This window comes from Arvicola amphibius, chromosome 14 (assembly GCF_903992535.2).
Source record: "Arvicola amphibius chromosome 14, mArvAmp1.2, whole genome shotgun sequence".
Classification (NCBI taxonomy): Eukaryota; Metazoa; Chordata; class Mammalia; order Rodentia; family Cricetidae; genus Arvicola; species Arvicola amphibius.
In genome coordinates this window covers 6,387,716-6,395,821 of record NC_052060.1, presented here as the reverse complement: position 1 = coordinate 6,395,821, position 8,106 = coordinate 6,387,716, and the positions used below count along the sequence as shown (strand labels likewise).

Genomic DNA, 8,106 nt, shown 5'->3' with positions numbered 1-8,106 from the left:
AAATGAATATTCTCAATTTGAATTTGGGGTGAGTTTCAATTTGATGCTAGCTACACTAAAATTTTCCTTTTGAAAGCATCTGACCAGGCTGAATGCCTGTAATATCAGCCCTTGGTAGGCTGAGGCAAAAGAATTGTTAGCTTACGTGTAGCCTGGGTTACACAGTGAGGTCTGAGGAAACCTATGAGACTCACCCCTCCTCATAAACACCTAGAAGAAACAAACAAACAAAAGCCTCATGGCATCTGGGGAAAGTTATTTTAGTTCATAAAGCAATTTGGAAACAGTTCTCACTGGTTACTTTTTGGTGTGTGTGTGTGTGTGTGAGAGAGAGAGAGAGAGAGAGAGAGGAGAGGGAGAGAGAGAGAGAAAGAGAGAGAGAGAGATCCTCCTAGTGCTCGTTAAGAGATGTGTGCCATCACACTTGGCCTGAGTTTTGCATTTTGTTTTAATGTGTTTGTTTTTAAGATGGTCTTATGTAGCCCAGGCTAACCTTGAAGTCCCATTGTAGCCCAGGTTGACCTTGAACTTTTGGTCCCCTGCTTCTACTTCCCAAGTATTGGGATTATAGGAGTCTACTATGATGCCCAGCTTGGCTATCTTTTTATTTGCTTAATTTAATTTATATATATATAAGATCTCACTATGTAGCTTGATACTATGTAAACCAGACCAGTCTCAAACTCAGAGATCCACTTGCCTCTGCCTCAGAGTGGTGGGATTAAAGGCGTGCACTACCTTTAAATGACAGGTCGCACATTTAAGTGCCGTGCCCATGGATTCCGGAAGAGGACATTAGTTCCTTGGGATTGGAGGTACAATGATTGTCACCTGATGTGGGTGCTAAGCCCTTTGTAAGATTGGTAGGCATTCCTTAGCACTCGGCATTTCTTTAACCCTTTAAAAATTGTTAAATTAAGTTTTATTTATTTATTTATTTAATTTATTTATTTATGTATTGGTGTGTTGGGGGCCTCAGCCATGCAGTGGACACATGTGGCAGTCAGAGGAAACTTTGGGTAGTCTTCTCCTTCCAGCATGTAGGTCCCAGGATCAGACTCAGGTGGCTGTGCTTGGTGACTTCTGCTGAGCCACCTTATCCCCTCCATCTTCATTCCTTCCTTCTTTCTCTCTCTCTCTTTCATTCCTTTTTTTCCATTTGTCCGTCCTTCCTTCCTTTCTTTCCACAAAACGATGGGGTTTTCATCATAGCATCTGCACGCATGCGTGTGCGCACTCACACACACACACACACACACACACACACACACACATACTTAGACTTCATTCTCATTTGTTCCCTTCATTGCTGGCTCTTGTTTCTTGAGACAGAATCTTGCTCGACAGCTGAGACTGCTCTGGGACTCTTGGTCTTTTTGTCTGAGCCTTCCAAGTGCAAGAGGTATCAGACCCCACATGGTGTGAGCCACCATGTGGTTGCTGGGAATTGAACTCAGGACTCTGGAAGAGCAGCGGGTTCTCTTTACTACTGAGCCATCTCTCTAACCCTGAAAGTTTGTTGTTGTTTATTTAAAGACTTACTTTGAAGATTTTTGGAAAACATTTACTTACTTTTTAAATTTATTTTATTTATTTTTGGTTTTTCAAGACAGGGTTTCCCTGTGTCGCTCTGGTTGTCCTGGAAGTCACTCTGTAGACCAGGCTGGCCTCGAGCTCACAGAGATCAGCCTACCTCTGCCTCCCTGAGTGCTGGGATTAAAGGCGTGCGCCACCACTGCCTAGCAAGTTTTCTTTTTAATTACTTGTGTGTATGCACGTAAGTGTAGGTGCCTTTGGAGATTAGAGGTCTCAGATTCCCCCTGGGGTTGAAATTACAGGAGGTTGTGAACAAGCAAATGTGGGTGCTAGAAATGGAACTTGGTCCTTTGCAAAAGCAGTAAGCCCTTTTAACTAATAAGCCATCCTTTCAGTTCCTAAATGTTTATTTATTTGTGTATGTGTGTGTGCGTGCACATACGTGTACATGTATCTCAATGTGCGTCTGTGCATATGCATGCATGCATCCAAGGAAGCCAGAAGAGAATGTTGGATCCCCTGGATCTGGAGCTCCACAGTTATGAGCCGCCTGACTTGGGTCTTGAGAACAAAATTACTGTACTCTGGAGAGCAGCAAGCACTGTTAACTGCAGAATCCCCAAACACTAATGCGAGTGTTTATGAAATCGTGCTAAGTGCTGTCCTGTTGGAGATTTTCTAGCACCATGTTCTCTTTCCCACCAATTAGTGAAAAGCCCTTGGACCTGAAACCTTACCCAAAACACGAATCTTCTTTCCAGCGTTTACCTTTGTTTTGGTTAGGGTTTCTAGTGTTGTGAAGAAACACCATGATCGTGGCAACTCTTGAAAATGAAAACATTCTATTGTGGTGACTCACAGTTCAGGGGTTCAGTATGGTAGGCCATGGCAGCGTGCAGGCAGACATGGTGCTGGAGAAGTAGCTGAGAGTCCTACATCTTGCAGGCAACAGGAAGTGACCTGTGACACCGGGAATAGCTTGAGCCTAAAAGAACTCAAAGTCTGCCCTCACAGTGACACACTTCCTCCAACAAAGCCACACCTCCTAATAGTGCCACTCCCTCTGGGGGCCATTTTCTTTCAAACCACCACAACTCTCCTTACTACCCCCCCCACACCCCCCGATAACAGCTCATTTACACAATTATGAAATTTGGCAGTAGATTTGACTTTTCCAGAACCACACTATCCCAGTCCTTTTCTGTATTCTTCCTCCAAGGGGCTGAATCTAGCTCCGTTGTGAACCTGTGTGCTTCCTCCTGAAGGTGACTGAGCCTTAGAATCCTCTCCGCACACAGCCTCACTAGGGTGGCAGTGAGCTGAACGTGAGACCCTAAGAATATTAGCTTATAGGATTGTGACAGTATATGCTGAGGGGTACCAGTAATTTTGATTCTGTTTATAGAAATATTACATAAGGAAAACATTGACACACAAAACAAATATGAAGTGAAAAAGATAAAGGCCTTTTTTTTTCATTCCTGTCTACCCAGCTCCTCCAGAATCTGTTAATGTTTCCTTCTTTAAAAGGTTTATGCGTGTGTGTGTCTATATATCTATGATTATCTGCCACATGCGCCCTTGGAGTTCAGAAAAGGGTATTATTAAATCCCCTGTAGCTGGAATTACAAGCCGTTGTGAACCACTCCATGTAGATGCTAGGGACTGCTGAGCTATTTCCAGTCTCCTGTTAATGTTTCTTGTATAAAGAGATCCTAATCCCAGCCTGGTCTGTGTGCAAGTTCCAGGACGTTAAGGCTACACAGAGAGACTGTGTGTCAGACAAACAAGAGTTTGTTTGGAGGGTCAAGCATAGGAATGCAGCTACGTGCACACCCTTGCCAAAGAGCAGTCTGATAGAGAAGGCTGTTCTCTCCGAGGGCCAGTGCATCTTCAGAAGGGCTGTATGTGGGACGGAGAGGAGGAAGTTGGACACTGACCTAGCAGCGTGGGTCAGCAGAAGTAGTCCTGGTGACCAGTGGGGTGATGGATGTCTCAGCCAGGTCACCCTCACATCTGCCTGTGTAAAGAGAGACCAGATTCAGACAGACACACCATTGACTTCTGTGGGCGTTGTGAATACTTGACTCGTGCACGGGCCAGAGACAGCTGATAATGCAGTCAGTTCTCCTGCAATACCATATTTTTAGTACGTGACACCAGAAAACTTTGCTGCAGCCTCTGCCACAATGACAATAGCGTGGTCCACTTTAAAGAAATCTGTGTAGCTGGGCATGGGAGCTAAGATTGAGGTGAAAAGATATCATGTTAAGGGCTAGCCTGAATTACAGAGCAAGCTCCAGGCCAGCCTGGGCTGTGTTAAAAAAAAAAAATCAGAAGTTGGGTGTAGTGGCACACACTGTTAATCCCAGCCCTTGGGAGGCACAGACAGGCGGATCTCTGGGAGCCTGAGGCCAGCCGGGTCTGCAGGGAGAGTTGTAGGACAGCAAAAGCTAAATAGTGAGACCTTGTCTTGAAAAACTGGAACAAACAAAACAAAACGACAAAAACAGGAAAGGGGAAGAGGGAGAAAGGCCTGTTTTTAGTTTTGTTTTGTTTAGTTTTGACCGGGCTCCTATTCCTAGGACAGACTCCTCTTGCCCTTCCTTGGGAAGAACTCTTTCTTTGGGGTGGGGCTCCATCTCAGGCAGAGCTAGGAGCAGAGGTACACTTCTCAGGCCTGAGGCTGCAGTCCGGAGTGGCTGCTTGTCATTTATCAGAGTCCTCTCATTTTCTTGGGGTAAGGAGGGTGGGGGGCGAGGGTGTTGTCTGGCCTGCCCCTCCACTTTGTTAATATTGTGTAGAGTAGCTAGCTGTCAGACCATATCTAGCTTTAGGGATGAAGTGGTCTGTCTGTCTGTCTTTCCTTCCTACCTTTGTTGGTTTGTTTGTTTGTTTTTGAAACGAGGTTTCTTTGTATTATTTTAGCTGTCCTAGAACTAGCTCTGTAGACCAGGCTGGAAAGGCGTGTGCCACCACTACCCTTCAGGGAAGAGGGTTTAGCCCTAAAGCCTCCTTCTCCTGCAGTCCAGGGCAGAAAACAAAGTCCGTCAGGATGTGTTGTTTGTTTCAACTAATGGGTCTTTTATTTTTCCTCCTCTTCTTCCTTTTCTTTTTTTTTTTTTAAATATTTATTTATTTATTATGTATACAATATTCTGTCAGTGTGTGTGCCTCAGGCCAGAAGAGGGCACCAGACCTCATTACAGATGGTTGTGAGCCACCATGTGGTTGCCAGGAATTGAACTCAGGACCTTTGGAAGAGCAGGCAGTGCTCTTAACCGCTGAGCCATTTCTCTAGCCCTCTTCTTCCTTTTCTTAAGGAAAAAAAATGTTTTTATATTCATTTATTTTATTTTATTTTATGTGGATGAGTAATCCCTCAGAGGTCGAAGAGGATGCCAGGTCTCCTGGAAGGGATGTTAGGGATGGTTGTGTGTAGTGATGAGCAGCAGGCTGTGTTCCTGCCACCCGGCTCCCAGGCATGCATATATATATATATGCCCCAAAATAACAACACACAAACTGTATTTATTTAAACACTGCCTGGCCCATTAGTTTCATCCTCTTATTAGCTAATTCTCACATCTTACTTTAACCCATATTTAGTAATGTGTGTAGCACCACAAGTGGTGTCTTACCTGGAAAGATTCAGCATGTCTGACCTGGCTGCTGGCTCCATTGCGCCTGACCCAGAGAGGAGAGGCATGGCAATTGCCCGAGGCATCTGCCTCATTCCCAGCATCCTGTTCTGTCTACTCCACCCACCTATGTTCTAACCTATCAGGCCAAACAGTTTCTTTATTAATTAACCAATGAAACAGCAGATAGATAGAAACACTCCTACATCAGTTGTGAGTCACTATGTAGGTGCTGGGAACCGAACTTGGATCCTCTGTAAGAGCAAGTGTGCTCTTAACCACTGAGGATCTCTCTAGCCTTACACTAATTTATTGAGTGTACACACACTCCTAGACCACAGTGCACACTTGGCGGTCAGAGGACAGTTTTCAGGGGTTAACGTCCCACCATATGGGTCCGAGTGATTGAGCTCAAGTTGCCAGGCTGGACAGCATACACCTTTACCCAACGAGCCATAATCTACCCCTTTCTTTTTTTTCAGAAAGTTTTTTGGCTGGATGTGGTGGCTCACACTTTTAGGACCAGCTAGAGGATCTCTCTGAATTCAAGACCAGCCTGATCTGCAGCATATCGAATTCTAGGACAGTCAGGGCTACACAGAGAGACCGTGTCAGGACAACAAACCGGGCATGGTGGCACATGCTGCAGTCCCAGCACTTGGGAGGCAGAATCACCAGAAGTTCAGTTACCAGCTTGGCCTACATAGTGAATGCTAGGTCAGCCAGGGATGCAGGGAAAGTGGGTAGGTTTGGCGGCACATGCCTTTGATCCCAGACAGAGGCAAGCGGGCCTCTGTGAGTTCAAGGCCAGCCAGGTCAACATAGCTAGATTCTGTCTTTTAAAAAAAGTGTGCTTCCTGTGGCTCTCAGATTCTGTTTCTTCCGCTGGCAGCTCAGGTTTCTCATGCTGCTAAGTTTAGCTGTGCTTTCCTGAACTCTTCCTCTGGTAAGGAAACAGACACTGTTTGGCCCGTGTATTGAGCTGGCGGAGGGGTGGGTTGGAGGTGAAAGTTCCATGGTTTTCCTAATTGAAGAGGACCGAGCCGTCTGAGTTAGGGGCAACCATACACCCAGGGGTCTTCATTTTCTGGAACCTAATCATGACGAGTGCCCTCTTCACTCTCGGGGATCTCCCAGTTGGGACCTAAGCTGTGTTATGAATTAAGGCTACACATTCATGAGACAGTGTCAAGCCCCTTCAGTATCAGCTTTGCAGAGCACCGCAGCTGCGGGAAGCTGGGGGTCATTACTAAGGAGGGCTTCACAGGGGAAAGGTGCACCAGCTTGAGCAGGGAAGAGCAGAGGAAGAAGGGGCGCTTCGCTTACAGAGGAGACTCTTAGGGGATATCTCACTTAATCCATACGGTGGCAGGAATCAAGGCACAGCATGACCCCTTCTGCTGTTCTGCAGTCTCATTTGTAGTCCACACTGACCTGGACTCATTGTGTGGCTCAGGTTGGCCTTAGAGTTGCTGCAGTCCTGTCTTAGTCCAAAAGAACTGGGGTTAAAGGTGTATGCCAACATGCCCAGTTTATCCTCATTAAAAAAAAAAATTAGCTGAAGCCAGGTAGTGAGTGATGGCACATGCCTTTGGTCCCAGCACTTGGAGGCAGAGGCAGGTGGATCCCTGAGTTCAAAGCCAGCCTGGTCTACAGATCGGGTTCCAGGACAGCCAGTGCTAAACGGAGAAACCCTGTTTTGGGGAAAAAAAAAAAAACTATTTTTAATTATATGTATATGTGTGTATGTATGTGCAGGAATGTATATATAAACAGAGATGCCCCCAGAAGCCAGAAGAGGGCATAGGATCCCTTGGAGCTGGAATTACTAGCCATTTTGAACCACCCAATGTAGTGACTGAGAGCCAAACTTGGGTTCTCTTCAGAAACACTCATAAACCATTTTTCTAGCCCATAAAATAAAAAAATAAACATTTAGTTATATATTTTGTGGGGGTGGGTAGCATGCCACAGCATAATCTGTAAAGGTCAGAGAGCAGTTTGCAAGACTCCAAACTCTTAGCTGGGCGGTGGTGGCGCACGCCTTTAATCCTAGCACTCTGGAGACAGAGGCAGACGGATCTCTGTGAGTTCGAGGCCAGCCTGGTCTATGAGAGCTAGTTCCAGGACAGGCTCCAAAGCTACAGAGAAACCCTGTCTCAAAAAACAAAACAAAGCAAAGCAAAAAACTCCAAACTCTTTCCACCGTGTTGTCTCTGGGGATCGAACTCCGGTTGTTGTGATTGGCAGCCTTTGCCCACTGGCCATTTTGCCAGCCCTGCCCTCATTTTTACATAGGACCCCATATCGAGTAAGAAGCAGGTTTGAACTGAAGTAGTCCGTGATTATCCAAGAGGTGTTCTGCTGCATCCAGAGACTGAATAGAGCCAAGAGGGCCTCGCTGGGCACACACACCGTGGTTTGGTGGACACATAGTCCAGGGCTTCACGAGGGATGGGAGGGACAGGAAAGGGAGCGAAGGCTGCACATCTTTAGTCACTGCACCTCAGGTCCGGGGGATCTGCCTGGCGGAGCATTCCTGCTGCCTGCTTCTGGCTATGACTGAGCCCCGGAGCTCGACGTTCATATTGCGACGGCAGCCATTCCCCTCCCTCACACTGTTGGCTCTGGTCCCTTCTGCTTTTCTTTACCTTCCTTCCGCGCTGGGCACCCGACTGGCTGTGGTTCGGCTGCCTTGTTCCAGTTCCTAGAGCTCCTTACTCAGCCTTTCCCCGACCTCTTACGCCTCCCTCCAGGTGGGGCGCATGGCCTTTCATGTTTACAACCCCCTTCCTGCTGCCGTGAGTCAGACTGCTCCGAGCCACTTAGCACTAGAGTTTTCCTGTCTCTTTGGTCCACAGCCTTCAGGGTGATTCTTGGTATCTACAGACTGAGGGGCTTTTTCTTGTCTGTAGCTGCAGGTCAGAGA

The 8,106-nt window shown here is 46.6% G+C and overlaps 1 protein-coding gene across 2 annotated transcripts in view; it reads left to right on the top strand.

Annotated features, from left to right (window-relative positions):
* Positions 1-8,106, top strand: part of Prune1 (prune exopolyphosphatase 1) — a 32,703-nt gene that overhangs the window by 2,611 nt on the left and 21,986 nt on the right. The window lies entirely within an intron of this gene.